General features: G+C 35.3%; 1 protein-coding gene and 1 long non-coding RNA gene across 2 annotated transcripts in view; both read right to left on the minus strand.

The window, feature by feature from the left end:
- LOC138705604 (RYamide receptor-like) overlaps positions 1-16,673 on the minus strand; it is a 299,486-nt gene that overhangs the window by 221,969 nt on the left and 60,844 nt on the right. The gene's annotated exons all lie outside the window — the stretch shown is intronic.
- LOC138706323 (uncharacterized) lies at positions 666-2,161 on the minus strand. Its single transcript, XR_011333963.1, has 2 exons — positions 1,784-2,161; positions 666-1,027 (listed from the first exon to the last, which is right to left on the minus strand). It is a non-coding gene; the product is annotated as an uncharacterized lncRNA (long non-coding RNA).

The following is a 16,673-nucleotide window of genomic DNA, read 5'->3' on the forward strand; positions in this document are numbered from 1 at the left end:
CCCTCATAAGAACAAAGTTGTACGCATACACATTTTTGCAGCTCCTGTAAATTTGACCAAATATAACTTATAATGTTGTTCCAGCCGACGCTTCAATTAATGTGCCTCTTGAAAAATATTGTTTTACCATATTTTGCTTATGTAAAATAAATTTGAATTGCAGATACAGTGCATTTTTATTGTTTTAAATAGCCTACACATGCTCAGTACCTGGTCATAATTTTTAAAATGTATTTATCAAACCTTTGTGTTTGAATCATCTTAGCCTGTTAAGAGATCACTGTGAGGGATCCAAGCAATAAAATATATTTAAAAAGTAACGATATGAATATGTTTGCATACATGGATCATTAGGCCTAGCGTGAATGAAACAGCTCCCTTGCAAAACATAAATGCCAATTCCAAAACTTTCAGGAAATGAAGAAAAACTGTCACGTCTAAAATTCAATAAACGGTTACAGTTTGTTAAATAATAATATATAGCAAGCATATCTTAAGTCTGATTAGTGAAATATGTTAGGCCTACTCCTGCTGGTGAGCGATATATGCAGGGAGGAGAAGGGAACTTGCCACCCTACCACATTATCTCCTGACAGTTGTCTCATGAGTGATACCTTATTGGTATTCCAATCTATCTTCGGAGAGTTGACTAAACAACTAGCAGACACAAAATGAAACAGTTCTAGGAAAACTTTAATCAAGATCTATAATATATACATAAAATCTGTATTAAAATACTATTCAGAAGTATTCGTAACAGCATCAAAAAGAGAGACAGAATCCCTTGGAAAAAAAAAACAAGCCTTGCACTTAATTACTGGAGCAAATAAAACTACTCCCAATGAAGCATTAAAAGTCATCACTTAAATTAAACCAAGCAGCAAGTGCAGCACTAGCTCGAATGACAACACTTCCTGCTGTAACTTCGTGGATCCCACAAAAATCTCCTACTGTTGTCAATGTTCTCCCAGTGGCATAGAATCTCAATGCCAGTAGTAGTTGGTCCATTGGAGGTAAGGCATTATTTCTGGAAAAATATATAAACAATGAGATTTGGTTACACTACTGGTAAATCTTTACAATAGCGTTACCAAAAGAAGGCAAGGACTCCCTACAGGATAGCCTGGAAGAGAGAGGTTTGGATGTAGTTTTGACTTTTTTTTAGACAATTGTAAATATATGCAAATCATACTAACCTAACTGTCACTAACTCGATCTTACGAAAACTTGTCTTTTCCCTTTAATTAGTAAGGAAACACAGTAATGAAATGAATGTGCTGCCCTTCCCTGCCGCCTACCCCTTCTATCTCGATAGAGCGATCCCGCCTACCCGTACCTCTCCACCGCACTCCACTTTCACAGCAACTTTCCACCTTTATTTGGGAAATTGGTGTCGGCACTCAATTTTTCTTTCGTTTACGGTACATATGACTTGACTAGAAGCCTAATATGTGAATACATTAGTATCTTAAAGTGGTAACGCAATTGTGAAGAAATGATAGTTTACCATATAAACGATTTTGATATATTATATACTGTTATTATTTTTTATATAAAAGTATTTTGAAACTGTTATTATTGTAGGTTGCCCTATATTATTATATCAATCACCTTAATACCTTGTAATGGGAACAGAACACCTGCATGAAGCAACATTCTAACCTCACTTCTACTGTATTACAGGTTACTGTACTTCAAAATAATTATTATAATGTTATTGTATACAAAATATTGATGTAATACCTACCGAAATAGTGTAGCTTATTATTAACTGTGTACTTACGATCTGTGTCTTGTTTCAGTTGATCATTGATTTCATGTAGTAGGTTTCGTTATTCGAAACTGTCTCAAAAATTTCTCGTCATCCCACTCTTCAAAATTATTTGGACGCAGCGTAATTCGTTTTGCTGTTCTGATATAACGAAGCATCTGCTCCAGAACTTATCATCAGAATTAGTATCAAAATTAAATTGATCCTTCAAATCACCAGCTGTACGACGTGCAGCCATCTTGATTTCAACACCGAGTTCCAACCTCCGGATAACGCCTATCTGCTACTCTGCCTCCCGGATTGCTAATCTGGAAGTTTAGCCTCCAGATTGCACATAACCAAAAGTCGTAGTACGCAATTACAACCCAACTTCCGGATAAATATGCCATCTGCCGGATAAGTTTAAACTATAACTTTATCCGAGAGTCGTAGTACAGGCCCTCAGAACAGGAGAAATTGGATATAACTAGACAGTGGATGCGGGATGACTTAAGGAAAAGTGAAGTTGTTTCGTATCGGAGTATATGACACTTGCCGCGTTGTTCACCTTTTGTGTACCTGGCGAGTACAGCAGCGTACATAACGAAGGAACCCCGGTCCACAAATTCGCTTAGAGATATGAAATGCAATTAAGAAGTATGAGAGTGACATTTTATGTATTAACGAAGACAATATCGTGTGTAATGTATGTAAAATTGAAATAAAAACCAGAACAACTCAGCCTATAGAGAAACATTGCAACAGTACATCGCAGAGGAAATGCGTTGAAATGAAATCTGACGAACTATCATCATTATCATCATCATCATCATTTAGTTGTGAGGGTCTAAACGACACGTGCAACATGATGTTCAGTGCAAATATCCCTCTAAAGAAATTAAGTGATCCCCATTTTAGAGGTGTTCTTCAGAAATTCTCTCGATATAAAAACTGTTTAAGCGATAGGCGAAGACGATTCAACTTCGACAACTTACGAGAATATATCGTCGTTTACTGCAACGCTGGTTATTGCATCAATGATGACGAGGACTAAACTTGCAAGGTATGTGCTACACTACTACAGTACGTTATTTTTCTTTTCCTTCTGACTGTACGGAGATACAGTAGCATGTTCACGTCGTCTATTTACGTTTAAAACCTGTTGAGCCAATGGTCTGAATGAAAAAAATGTAACATATAGTAAATGTGCGCCTACATTCAACGATAAGTCATCCCGCATCCACTGTCTAGTTGTAACATACAGACAAAATGATCTCAGCTAGGACATCACCAAACTTAATTTCAAAATGTAAATCTGAATATGCAAAACACAACCTGTTCTTATGAACTAAATGGCCATTTGGCTGCAATAAATATATTATTAAAATGTAAATCTACAAATGGAATGACAAGCGGATGTTCCAGGGCAAGATGTGAACACAAAGAATTTCTTGAATTCGGAACGGACTAACCAGACACAATCATGGAAGCTGGCAGTGATGATGGTGATGATGATGATGATGATGATGATGATGATGATGATGATGATGATATTTCATTATACGTCTGATATATTATTAACTTGACTTAGATTATTTAGATATTTCATACAATTCTCCTTCATTTTCATCATAATATTACAGCTATCTCCTTTAATATCTTCATTTTCCACGTCTTTCTCTGTTAGGGTTCAGAAATATTTGCACAAACACTCTTCCATCAACTCCTAGAAAGTGTATTTACATTACTTCTTACACAGTGTGCGAGATATGAATTTCTCTCTGTAACTCATATTACTTCATACAAACGGGTAATATTACAGCTGCACAATACAGACTTCAATTTACCTTTACAGCCCGGCAACAATAAAACTGGAGACACAAATGTACCATCCGCTGGAGATAAGTAACAGTCGCTTCAAGTGTTGATAATTTGTAGAACAAAGCTGTGAAGGCGAACTTGAGCCCTAGTATGCGTAACATTAGGACAAAGCGAATTTCATTGACTAAACTTCATCAGTCTTGAACACACAGACAAGGGGTTGAACATTTCGAATGCCACCATTTTTCAAGCTAATGCCTTGCCTAAGAGAACACTCTAGTCAAGATTATGAATTACGTAATTAATTAATGTAAACGTAAAGTTTGGACGGGAGTCACAGATCATATTTCTGATTTAATCCACAGAAGCCTTTTTAGCAATTTCGAATTCCAAGTCCAGAAATCCGGATATCTTTCAGCATCAGCACACAAAGTCACCTCAAAACAGACGCTTTTCAACATTTGTGTTGATTAATTCATCACCACCGACGTGAATTTAAATAATTACTTTACAGTAGAACCTCTATTATCCGTGGTAATTAAGGGGGTGGAGTGAACGGTTAATCGAAAAAATCGCATAATCCGTACTATAAAAGATGTTCATAAACTAAGTGCATAATACAGTTTCGTCATTTCTTCCTTGGCCTTTTCTTTTAACACGCTATGTAGTGGATCATAAGTTGACTAATTTAAGTTTAGTTTTCAACGACGAATTTTTTAATGGCCAAGGAAACTCCTTATGACAGCTATCTGTTAAAAGATAGGAAAAGTAGAGGTCTCATGTTATAGATTTACAAATTTGATGCACTTTATATTTTGTTTTTTATTAAATCACGCACAGTTGTAATTCCTATCTCGTAATGTGATGAAACAGTTTCTCATTTCCCAAACCACTCAATTACTTGCACTTTTTTTCGAAGCAAACACGTTTTCTTTTGACACCTGTGGAAGAGATTTTGCGTAGAAGTTAAACAGTACGCCCACTCGAAGAGTAGATCATATACTGTGTAAGAGTAAAGGTTTGTAAAAAAAAAACACTCTGTAGAAAAAAAGTCGTACTAATATAATGTACAGTACTTCATATTTTTTCTACAAAACAAAAAGAGCGAGAGAGAAAGACAGTCGGATAATCCACCAATCGTTTAATACTGTGACGGATAATCGAGATTTTACTGTATATGGATCAGCGCTATAGGTTACCACAACCACCACCACCACCACCACTAGGCTAACAAGAATGATAAATGTTATTAATGCAAATAAACATAGATCGTAAATGGGACGTTTGAGTGACGTACTCTATAGGTAGCCTATCCTACAAGCAAAACTCAGATCGGACTCCTCGCGGCGCGCATGCTACACTCCTCTTCCCCCCCTGCAGTAGGCGTGACAGCTTGCTGAGAACGGGAGCTTACGTCATCTGCGCGAGACAGTCACGCCCGCTGGTTTCTGCGCACTGAGTTTTCCTTGTCGGATACCTATAGTAGATGTTGCAACGTTGCTTCCTTAGTCGCGCATCGAGTTGTGTAATAACAACTACTGCTTCGGTAGCTTACTCACTTATTGCACCCCTTCCCCTGGGTTTTCTCCGAGCGAACGTACAATATACAAAAACATGTACAGGGACATCATTTTATTTTTATTGTACCTGTGTTTTGGAATGTACTTCACTCCCACCCCTTCTACTAGTAAACTTCCAACCGTTCACGACACAGAGCCGAGGGCGCGTAAGCAGTACTGAGTTACTGAGTATAATACGTTTCAGAAATATGTTCGCGTTTTCCAGTGACGAAAGAGCTTTCAATATTGAATCATATTTTCGTACGGGTACTGTCGTCCGTTTCCCTATGTCGCATCCCGGTTTCCCCCACCTGCTTCTGTTCGCCCCTTTGTAAAGTCTAGTAGCTGGGCTATCTTAGCTCTTTTCTGAAAACATTAATTTCTGTTAGGAATTGGACGTCTACGTAATATTATTCAAGTGTTTAAAATAACTTAAATAAAAGGGCCTCCTTAAGTAATTAACTGTCACGTGATTCCCCCCCCCCTTTCTACAACCCTGCGACAAAACCACTTGAACGGACAGTAGATAGCATTTCTGAGTGATTTTATCTTTTCGGATCGGGCAGAAGTGAAGATTGAATTTACAGTACGTAAGGTACTCTTTTATAGAGTAGGTACAGAATTATTTCAACATGAATTACTCGTACGAAGGACGAAACTGGTAATTGGAATTAGGTACAATAGTCTATAGTGCGACAATATGCACAAAAGAACTGAAGCCTGTATCGAAATGAACGGCCACCATTTTCTAAAATGTGTTTAAATATCCATATTATAATTATTTTTCAATTTAATTTCATTATCTATATAATACGCTAATACAATATACATTGCATAATTAATACTTCCGAATGGATAGCTCAATTCGTGTGTAAAACACTAAGTGTTAATACAGTACTGTATTTTGATTAAACAAAAACCTAATGAAAATTATCAAACTCAAAATTGCGATATTTCCTAGTTTACATAAATGGATGAACTACTTTTCTTCCCTCCTATACCTAGTAAATTGATTTGTATTTTACGCCAGTATCATCGAACTCCGTCGTGGAAAGGGTAGCAAACGGTGTTTTCTGTTTCAATCGTTAATAGAAAGGTATAGCGAGGTTAATATTAAAAATGTTAGTAAAAATAAAATGATGTCCCTGTATTTGCATGGAAATCCGAGCTCTACTTGTATCCATCTCGTAACGGCATTAGATCCTTTCTCAATCATCTCCATGACAGCCGTCTTGTCAATATAAACGCACCTTCTAAGCCGACCTTCACTTGTATCTTATGGTCTGCTTGGGTAATGCCAACTTTAGGAAAAAAAAATACCAATCTATGAAGGCAGAATGGCGCTGGCGCAAAAATAATCTCCCGAAGGAATAAGCAGACGATGGAGCAAACGCAGCGCTTCCGATAACCCAGCAGCTGATTGAGGTAACGCTAGTCAAGAGATGAGAAATATTTTACTACGCCAGTTTGAGAATGGTGATGGAAGCGGCTTGCAGACGGACAATGTTCAAATCATATTGCTCTATGCGTTTTAATGCTCATTGAGCGTGATATTGAGGGTTAATTCTCGGTGCAGGGTAAATCAATAAAGGGTAATTAACAGAGAACAGAAATGTAATAATGCCAAGTCTCTAAGTTGACTACTGTGGTTCCTATATTAACACGAATAATATTATTACACTTCCATTATATTCCAATCACACGGAGGTTAAACCTCAACGCAGCAATAAACGTCACCAACATTATGCGACCAATCATTATGTGGAATTGATTTATATTACAGACAATAGTCAGTTTATTGTGCAGTAGCAATTCAGTTAGAAACTCGATTAAATTAGATCCTACAAACTCTGAGAGAGTTATAGAGGAATCATAGACGGGAGGGCGGGTGGATAGAGAGAGAGAGAGAGAGAGAGAGAGACAATGGAAAATAAAAGACAACAGAGAGAATAAGGCCGAAATTAGGGCGAAAGAAATTAGTAATGAAAGAAATTAATGGCAAAAGAAAAAACAGAAGGATAATCAAAGGAAGGAATGAGTGAAGGAACAAAGCAAGAAAGAAATAAGAAAGTAAAGAAATAAGCCTATAAAGAAGAGGAAATGAAAGAAATAAACAAAGGAAATAATAAGGAAATAATGGAAAGGGAACGAAAGAAGCAAAGAAAACAAGAAAAAATAGGAAATAAATAAAAGGAATGAAACAAAAGGATAGGAAAAGGGAAAGGTGAAAGAAGGAAAGAAAGATAAATAACAAAAATGAAGATAAAAGAGAATGAAAGAAAAAAAAGCAGAAAGACATAAGGAGGAAAAGAAAGTAAGAAAAAATGACAAAAGATAAAAAAAACATAAGAAAGAAGTAACATAGGAAATAATGAAGTAATAATTAATACGGAAAGTGAAGAAGTAATACAGAAAACAAAGAAATAACATAAAAATTAAAGCATTAACATAGAAAGCAAAGAAATAACATAGTGAAGAAAGTAAATAAGTAACGTAAAAAGGAGAAAAGTAACTTTGGGAACAAGAATGATTATAGGAAACAAAGGAATAGTGAAGGAAATAAAGAACACAGATAAATTAAAGTATGTAACTAAAAAAAGGAATGAATGAACTAGAAAAAAGAAAGTTATAAATTAGGATCAAATGATATAGCTAGAGAAAATGAGTGCAAAGAGAAGGGAGAAATAGAGAATTAGGAAAAAGTCGTAAATTAAGGAAATAAAAATCAAATGGAAGAAAGGAACACCTAATCAAAGTGAAAAACAGGAAATCAAAAAGTGGTAGAGTAAAATAATAAAATTGAGGAAAAGCTAATCAGAGTAAAAAAGATAAATCATAAGGTTAAAATTAAATCAAAGGGTGAGAGAGTGAATCAAAGTGAGATAGAGCAAATCAAAAAATGAAAGAGTAAGTAAAATAGTAAAAGAGTACGTAAATCAAAGATTGAAAGAATAAATCTATTTACTCCAAAATGTATTGCATTATCTACCAGAAATGAAATGGCGCTTGTCTAGAATAAAGTTTCATTTCGTCTACTTAAGAACATTAATTAAGCGTATAATGTACACCTGTATCATCGTACTTCTCCATAAATAACAGTGATTAAATCAGTATGTACGTTTCTTTTTGTTGTTTCAGATTTTGAAGCAGTAACGCATTTTCCTGTGTAGATTTATACACATCTGCGTCATGCAAGAATGACTATATTAATTTTGTATCGACGTGGAACATGAAAAAAATTTAAAACATACTATGCACTCATACACTGTGGAGGGAGAAATTTAATACACAAATAATCAGATTATTTATCGAATGATGTACGACGTGTTTAATTTACAGTGTTCCGCTACGTATAATACGACTATCAATTTGAAAACATAATACACAGAATGTATAATGTTTCTTGTGGAAGCGGCATTTGTTTACGAAATCAGATTACGGTATCGATATTTTTCCGTTTCCAATGTAACTTTCTGCAATTTCTCATGCGTACAGTATATCCAACATCATTACATCATCAGAGTCCCAATTCATCTGAGTCAATGTGTGAGCTACACATTCTCATGAAAAACAAAATAAAACAAGAACTAAAAAAATTTGCACATGTATACGTAAAGTTTCATTTTTCTTTAACCTTTATAAGCTTCGCACAGATATCATTAGAATTTATTTATGTAAAAGTATTATACAATAAAATTTCTGTGTGAGATATTTGAATAATAATAATAATAATAATAATAATAATAATAATAATAATAATAATAACTGTATTGTATCCATTCATTCATTCATTCATTCCTTCTTTCATTCCTTCTTTCATTCCTGTATTGATTCATTCATTTCTTCCTTCATTTCTTAATTGATTAATTCACTCATTCACTTACATATTTTTTTATTTGTTCATTTATTCAGTCTTACGGGTGAAAGAAGTTTATGGTGCTGTTTCAGTTTTGTATCATTCTTTTTTTAACTTCAGGTAATTTTAACTCTGTGAAGCGATATAGCTGAAACTGTAACGTTTTTGACATGACCACTTCTTTATTACAGGTACAACCGGGAAAAGGTCACATTTTATGTATAACAGGAAGCATTGATATGGGATAACTTTAGATGGAAGCACGCGTACGCTTTGGAATGTAGTATATAGAGGAGAATTCTTGAATTTTGTGTTACGCTAAAGTTACATTAGCGTTCAGAAATCTCGGAAGGAGATTCTTTGACGTCAGAGTTTAAGCAATTCGTACATAGATAAAAACAAACAGGAAAAATGCATATTACATATTATATAATATTATATAAATGATGTCATGCAGTGATAAGAAAAAAGCTCATCCGTAGTAGGGTTGCTGCACAGTCTACTATATACAGTCACGAAGCTTGAGTTTTGAGGGTGCTAGAAACAATAGTCTGTGACGGTTCTATTTTGCATTGCCTGTAATGAGGCGATATTAGCGATTCTAGTAGTGAGCAACTATCTGATGTTTGCATATTTACTATGTATTGAGCTTCGCGACTGTATACACTAGACAGTGGTTGCTGTCGGACCTAGTCACGCACTCCTATACTTGACAGTGGAGACTGAATGCGTGTAGTCTATTCTATTTAACCCACATGACCCTGAACACATGACACTATTCAACCATTCATAATATCAATTTCGCTAAATGCTTTCACCTTGCAAAAATCTGCCCTGAAGGGTAAAAAAATGTAGGGAAAAGGTGCCTAATTACGTGATATCCCTAATCCCGTGATAAAATTTCAATTGACTGCCATGAAGGTGTGGTCTCTGATTTTTAAGTTTTTGAAATACCTGACAGATGCCAGGAAATGTCTTCTTTTCAATTATTCTATTGACTACCCGCTTTTTGAATAGGAGCAGTCGACTGCAGAAGTTTTGTTAAGTGAAAGGTAGTCGATCAGAAAGTTTTTCTTTCTCTTGTGACCGCTCCTGAAGAAACGATTTATATTTGAGGTAAGAATTAATATAGCATTATAAAAATGGTATATTACTGTAGATTATAGTCAGCTGAATCAATGTGTATGATTATTTAAACATTGTGAGACAATAACAATGCTACAGGAGCGTTCCCATTTTCGGATTTATTTTCATATTTCTCCTTCTTGGCTCACTAGACCAGTAACGCCAACGCTAAATTGTGAAAATTACAGTAATGTCTACGAAAGAAAATAGTTCGTGGAAATAATAATAGAAATAAGTTATAGAAAACATCAATTATAATTATAATAAAATAATAGGGCATATATTTAACTTAATTACTGCTGTTGTTAGGAATATAAATAATGAGAAATAATTGTGTTATAATTCAATTTATTCAAATTTAATTTTGTACTGAATTTAACTTTCAGTTTATTTTGTTTATAATACTGTATATTAATATGTAATATGTATTCTATAGTTACACAAGTATTTCCTATTAAATTTGTCACTTAGGCCCTTTTTCTATGTTGTAATTTCCTGCTTAATCCATATTAAAACAATATACCATGACCTTAATGTGTTTTTCCAAATACACGTTTGTTTTCTGAGCAGTTAATGAGGATTATTTTAGTATCACGGAATTAGGGTATCACTCACGGAATTAGGAAACCACTATCACGGAATTTCGATCCCTGTCAAGGATTTAGGAGTCACTGTATAACAATGAAGAATCTTATATTTATATATCAAACTTGTGAAATTATTGACACTGAATGTTATAAAAACTGTAGCTAAATGTCCAAATAACGTCATTTAGGTGTTATTTGAAAATGTTTAGTACAATTTAGGCATAAATATAGACTTTATTAAATACGTTACGGAACTAGGCAACCTTACCCTATTTACTTTAATCATAATTTTAACAATATTTAATTTCAAAATTATCGATCATCATCATCGTCATCATCATCAATATCAATAGGAAATGGAAGCAGAAACATTTAAAAGGTATGCGTAAAAACGCGTCCTTAACAAGGGAATTTGGGACTGAGAAGAACTGAAAATTTGAGCTCCATATCTGTTGGCCACTTGTCTGATTCAGATTTTCGCTGAAGGAATTTAAGGAATGTTGAATAAGAAAAACAAAAATGGACGTAACCTAAGAGCTAACACATGAAGAGGGACGAGAATAATGACAAAACACCAACAGATCAGATGTTAAAAAGCCTGCACATCGAGTGGGTCTGCCGCCTCACTCCTCACAAGAGAAGGGATCCGAGCCCTTGCACTGTTCGTGTAAACTCGTCCCAAGTACGGAAGGCAATATGCGAAAGCCAAGGCTCAAAACTATCGTATATTCATCTCGTAAAATAGCATTGCTTATATCGCGATAAATTATTGTATGGTTGGCAAAGCTGAGTAGCCCCACATCGCTCCGCCTACGGCATTCTTGAGGTTTGAAGTGTCTCTCCTCTAGTATCTGGATGATGCCACACTCTTGAAATCTAGTCAGCTGGCAGATTCATTATTGAACGTTGCAGACTCGTAGTTTGTGCCGTAGCTTGTTGTCTTATTTGCGTTACAGTGCAGAGTTTAATAAGTAAAATGTCACAGCAGAGTAGGAAAATGTTCTTTACTTAGCAGGATCTTACTTTTAACGTTAGAGATTACTTCTTCAAGCAACGCGAATATAGGCTAATAGTCCTTTTTACGCGTAAGCCAAGTTTCAAACAAAAACATCGTATTCAAGCTGGCCTTCTACGCCCAAGGTTGCGAGTTCGATCCCGGGCCAGGTCGATGGCATTTAAGTGTGCTTAAATGCGACAGGCTCAAGTCATTAGATTTACTGGCATGTAAAAGAACTCCTGCGGGACTAAATTCCGGCACATCCGGCAACGCTGATATAACCTCTGCAGTTGCGAGCGTCGTTAAATAAAACATAAAATTTTCGTATTCATAGACATTCTTAGCGCGGGCTTCCGGTGGATGATCAGCGGACTAACGTTTTTCGTATTCATAAACCAGTGTTAGCGATATGATGAGATATGAATCCTGTACAAGTAACCAGTCGATAGCTGGGATTAGTTTAACAGACTCGTAGCGCGGGCTAGCGAAGTGTCTATGAATAGCACCACGGCTTTCCTTTATTATAGTCCCAGACTAAAAAGTGTATGCAGTGTTTTGTTTATTTACTGGGGTCCTTGTCCACTTCAATACATACTAACGATAAAGATGACATTTTCGAATATTGCTTCATTACTCAACATTATATTTCTCGGTTATATACATTTTGTATGTATGTATGTATGTATGTATGTATGTATGTATGTATGTATGTATGTATGTATGTATGTATGTATGTATGTACAGTATGTATGTATGTGTATGTATGTATGGGTATGTATGTATGTATGTATGTATTTTTATTTATTTATTGGGTTATTTTACGACGCTGTAACATCATCTCAGGCTATTTAGTGTCTGAATGAAATGAAGGTGATAATGCCGGTGAAATGAGTCCAGGGTCCAGCACCGCGAGTTACCCAGCATTTGCTCGTATTGGGTTGAGGGAAAACCCCGGAAAAAACCTCAACCAGGTAACTTGCCCCGACAGAGATTCGAACCCGGCCACCTGGTTTCGCGGCCAGACGCGCTGACCGTTAGTCCACAGGTGTGGACTGTATGTATGTATGTATGTATGTATGTATGTATGTATGTATGTATGTATGTATGTATGTATGTATGTATGTATGTAAAGGGACATCATTTTATTTTTACTAACATTTTTAATATTAACCTGTCTATACCTCTAGAGAACCGGAAACACAGTTTGCTATCCCCTTCCACGACTGTAGTTCGATGATACTGGCGTAAAACACAAAAAAATCACTCTACTAGGTATAGGAAGGAAGAAAAATAGTTCATCCACTTACGTAAACTAGGAAATATCGCGATTTTGAGTTTCATAATTTTCATTAGGTTTTTGTTTAATCAAAGTACAGTACTGTATTAAGAATAAGTGTTTTTACTCACGAACTGAGTTATCCATGCGAACGTATTCATTATGCAGTGTATATTATACTGTCTACAGCACATTAGCGTACAATATAGGGAAAGAAGTTAAATTGAAAAATAATCATAATATGAATATTTAAACACAATTTTGAAAATGGTGGCCGTTCATTTCGATACAGGCTTCAGTTCTTTTGTGCATATTATCGCACTATAAACTACTGCATCTAATTCCAATTGCCAGTTTCGTCCTTCGTACGAGTAACTCATATTGAAATAATTCTGTACCTACTCTACCTACTGTAAATTCAATTTTCACTTCTGCCCGATCCGAAAAGATAAAATTACTCAGACATGCTATCTACTGTCCGTCCAAGTGGTTATGCCGCAGGATTGTAGAAAGGGAGGAAATCACGTGACAGTTAATTACTTAACGAGGCCCTTTTATTTAAGTTAAATTAAACAGCTGTATAATATTACGTAAACGTCCAATTCCAAACAGAAATTAATGTTTTCAGAAAAGAGCTAAGACAGCCCAGCTATTACAGAGGGGCGAGCAGGAGCAGGTGGGAGAAATCGGGATGCGACGTAGGCAAACGGACAGTACCTGTGCGAAAATATGATTCAATATTGAAAGGTCTTTCGTCACTGGAAACGCGAACATATTTCTGGAACGTACTATACTCTTTCAGTACTGCTTACTATCTGCGGTCTTGGGTCTGTGTGGAGTTGGAACTTCATTAGGAGAAGGGGTGGGAGTGAAGTACATTAAAAAACTCAGGTACAATAAAAATTGAAGTAAAAATAAAATGATGTCCCTGTATATATGTATATATGCGCTCTTTGATTCCAAAATATTTCATAACTCAAGAGCGAGATTTTCCGTATGGTTATTTCGTTATTGCAGCGCACGTAAAAGAATCACTGGAACGGCAACGATAGTACTATATGGGACTAAACTCACCAGTCCTGTGAAGAATACAAAAGAAATGCATCAACTATTACTCCAAAGTTATTTGAAACCACGCCCCTATCAGCCAGCTTCCGAACTGATAACGTCTACAGTACAAGCTTCACAAAAACATTAACGAATCACTATACTTGTATTAACCCCTGCGATAGCTGAATGGTCACACCTTTAGCCTGTCAACACCTCTCATCAGTTCCACTACATCTCCACTCTCAGCTTCACCTGCGATATTCTTTTCCTGCCAGTGCCGGTGTTATGAGTCCCATACTGTAGCTACTTCAGCTAGGAATCTATTTAGTATTCTTTGCAAGATTTTTACGTTTGTTGAAGCTGCAATAAAAGTCGTCCGTGCGTGGTGAAAAATCACATCTCGTTTTTATAGAACACAGTGGATTAAGACAAGGCTGTAGGTGAACTGCTCGTAAATAAAATACCCGATTTGTGGTTTAAACTATTGGGGAGGGGAGACAAGAAGGGAAAATCCGAAAGTAAACCTGAAATGAGAACTTCCGAAAGCCATAGGAGTCATTCCACATCAAATCGCACAGCAATAAAACACAACCTTCTCGGTAATGGTAGAATTTTTTTTTCATGAATTCCAGACATCGAATAAGGAGACCCGTATTGTTTTATTTTCACAATTATTAATTATTTGTGTAGTTATGACTATTTGAAGTTACGCAAATTATGCGCGCACTGTTACATAAACTCACTTGGAACTCTGTGTCTACATATAATTGAGATTTGTGGTTTGGCGCATTTTAAAGACTAAATACAACACTTTTTATTACTTTAAGCCTTATCACAAATAAATTTAAAATTTGGCCTATTTTTTTTAACATTTCTTTTTCAAAGCAAAATTACTATATTAAATAGCCAAGTTAAAAATTTGAAAAAAACATAGACTTGTTCGCTTATGTATTATCTGTAAACTAATGCATTTATAAATATGGGATCTGCACCCATACATTTGTAACAATTTATTTTCCGGAGGCATGCACGCGCTCGCGATGCCCAGCTAATGAACTGCTTGCAGCCATAGGCTAGAAGGCTGCCCGGCGAAAGTTTTACGAAATCCCCCGTTGCATCTGATATCACCATACTAATCATCAAATGATTAATACCTTAAGGAACAGTAAATATATTATCTAAAGTTATTTTATTATTGTCAGCTCAGCTAAGAGGGGAAGCCCTTCTCAGTTCTGTATGTTTATACTGTAATATAGCCAAGTGTTTGATGATAGCAAGGCTGGGTAAGGCAGTAAACTTTATGGCAGTAAACAGATGGCAGGAGACAAAATATAGAAGAGAAAAATAATCAGTTTGGGTTTGAATTTCACGAAGTAACGTGACTTCTATACAACATTAGTGATGGTAAAGATCGCGTAATATATAACAAGCGTTTAAATCCATTTACCTTACTACTCACGCTTTTAAAAAGAAAATTACACTAAGACGCGTAAGTCGCGACTAATTGATAAAGCTCAATTTAAAGGAGTCTTTGAATGTGCAAATATGTGATTCCTTCCGTAAAAATCAATCAATTTCCGGATAGATCAGGTGAAATTATATGTGAAGCCGGTAGTTCTTGTGATATTAATAAACATGAATCAAATGAAAGTGCGGACAGAGAAAGTGATTATCCCAGTTCTTCTTCTAGCAGTTCTATGGATACAGTCCATGTGATAGCATTGGAGAAACTGTTAAAAGGCTTGCCATGAGAGCCAGCCTATACAAGATCCTCAAGAGCCTATACAACAACACCAAAAAAAAAAAAACTGTTTGATTGGTCACAATTAACATTTCTAACGTGTTAGTTATATTTTGTCCATTGAATAAGCACAAAAACCACACTGAAAATTTGCAGACCAGATACCATAATCTAAAACCAATAACTGGTACATTAAAATTACATTCTTTCATTCCGTTGTCAAAAACTGAAGATTTAGTAAAACAATTTTCTTTCAAGAAAGAAGGTAGGAGAATGAAAATTTAAAGTGTGAATGAAAAGAAACATTTAAAAAGCATAATGTACAAATATTTCAAGATATCATAATAAGTAAATTAGCAGCGTTTCCTCGAGTGACTTGTTCCGTACTGGGTGTAATGTTGCAACGTTCAATCATCCAGCGCCGATAAACCTCCCAGCGCGCTTTAACGCTTCCCGTCCACTGCTGCTGCACCGACCGCTACACATTGTGTCGTAAGTAATTAAATTTCCATTAAACTATTGGAGATCCCATTCTGATTTTTTCTGGAATTATTAAGAATACTTCAGTGCGCCTAGTAAGAATTTTTTTAGATTTTTAATAGAACTTTTAAAAATTGAATTATAAAAAAATATTTGTAATAATTATATTAGTTAGTCAATATTTAATAAAAGACAGTACTTTAAGCTTTTAAATGCATTTTTCAAAAAAATTTTAACATCAATATCGTCAGAAATATGACGCTTTAAATGTTGCATTGTGTGACATTTTTAACGAATTTTAACGTGTAATATTTTAAAAACATGTGGACTTAGGAGGAAATAAAAATACACTTGTTTGTTTATTAGACCCATAGAGTTAGTAAAAAAAATATAAACGCAATCAGAAATATGAAGGTCAAAATTTGTATAAT

The sequence above is a fragment of the Periplaneta americana genome, chromosome 9, assembly GCF_040183065.1.
Source record: "Periplaneta americana isolate PAMFEO1 chromosome 9, P.americana_PAMFEO1_priV1, whole genome shotgun sequence".
Taxonomy (NCBI): Eukaryota; Metazoa; Arthropoda; class Insecta; order Blattodea; family Blattidae; genus Periplaneta; species Periplaneta americana.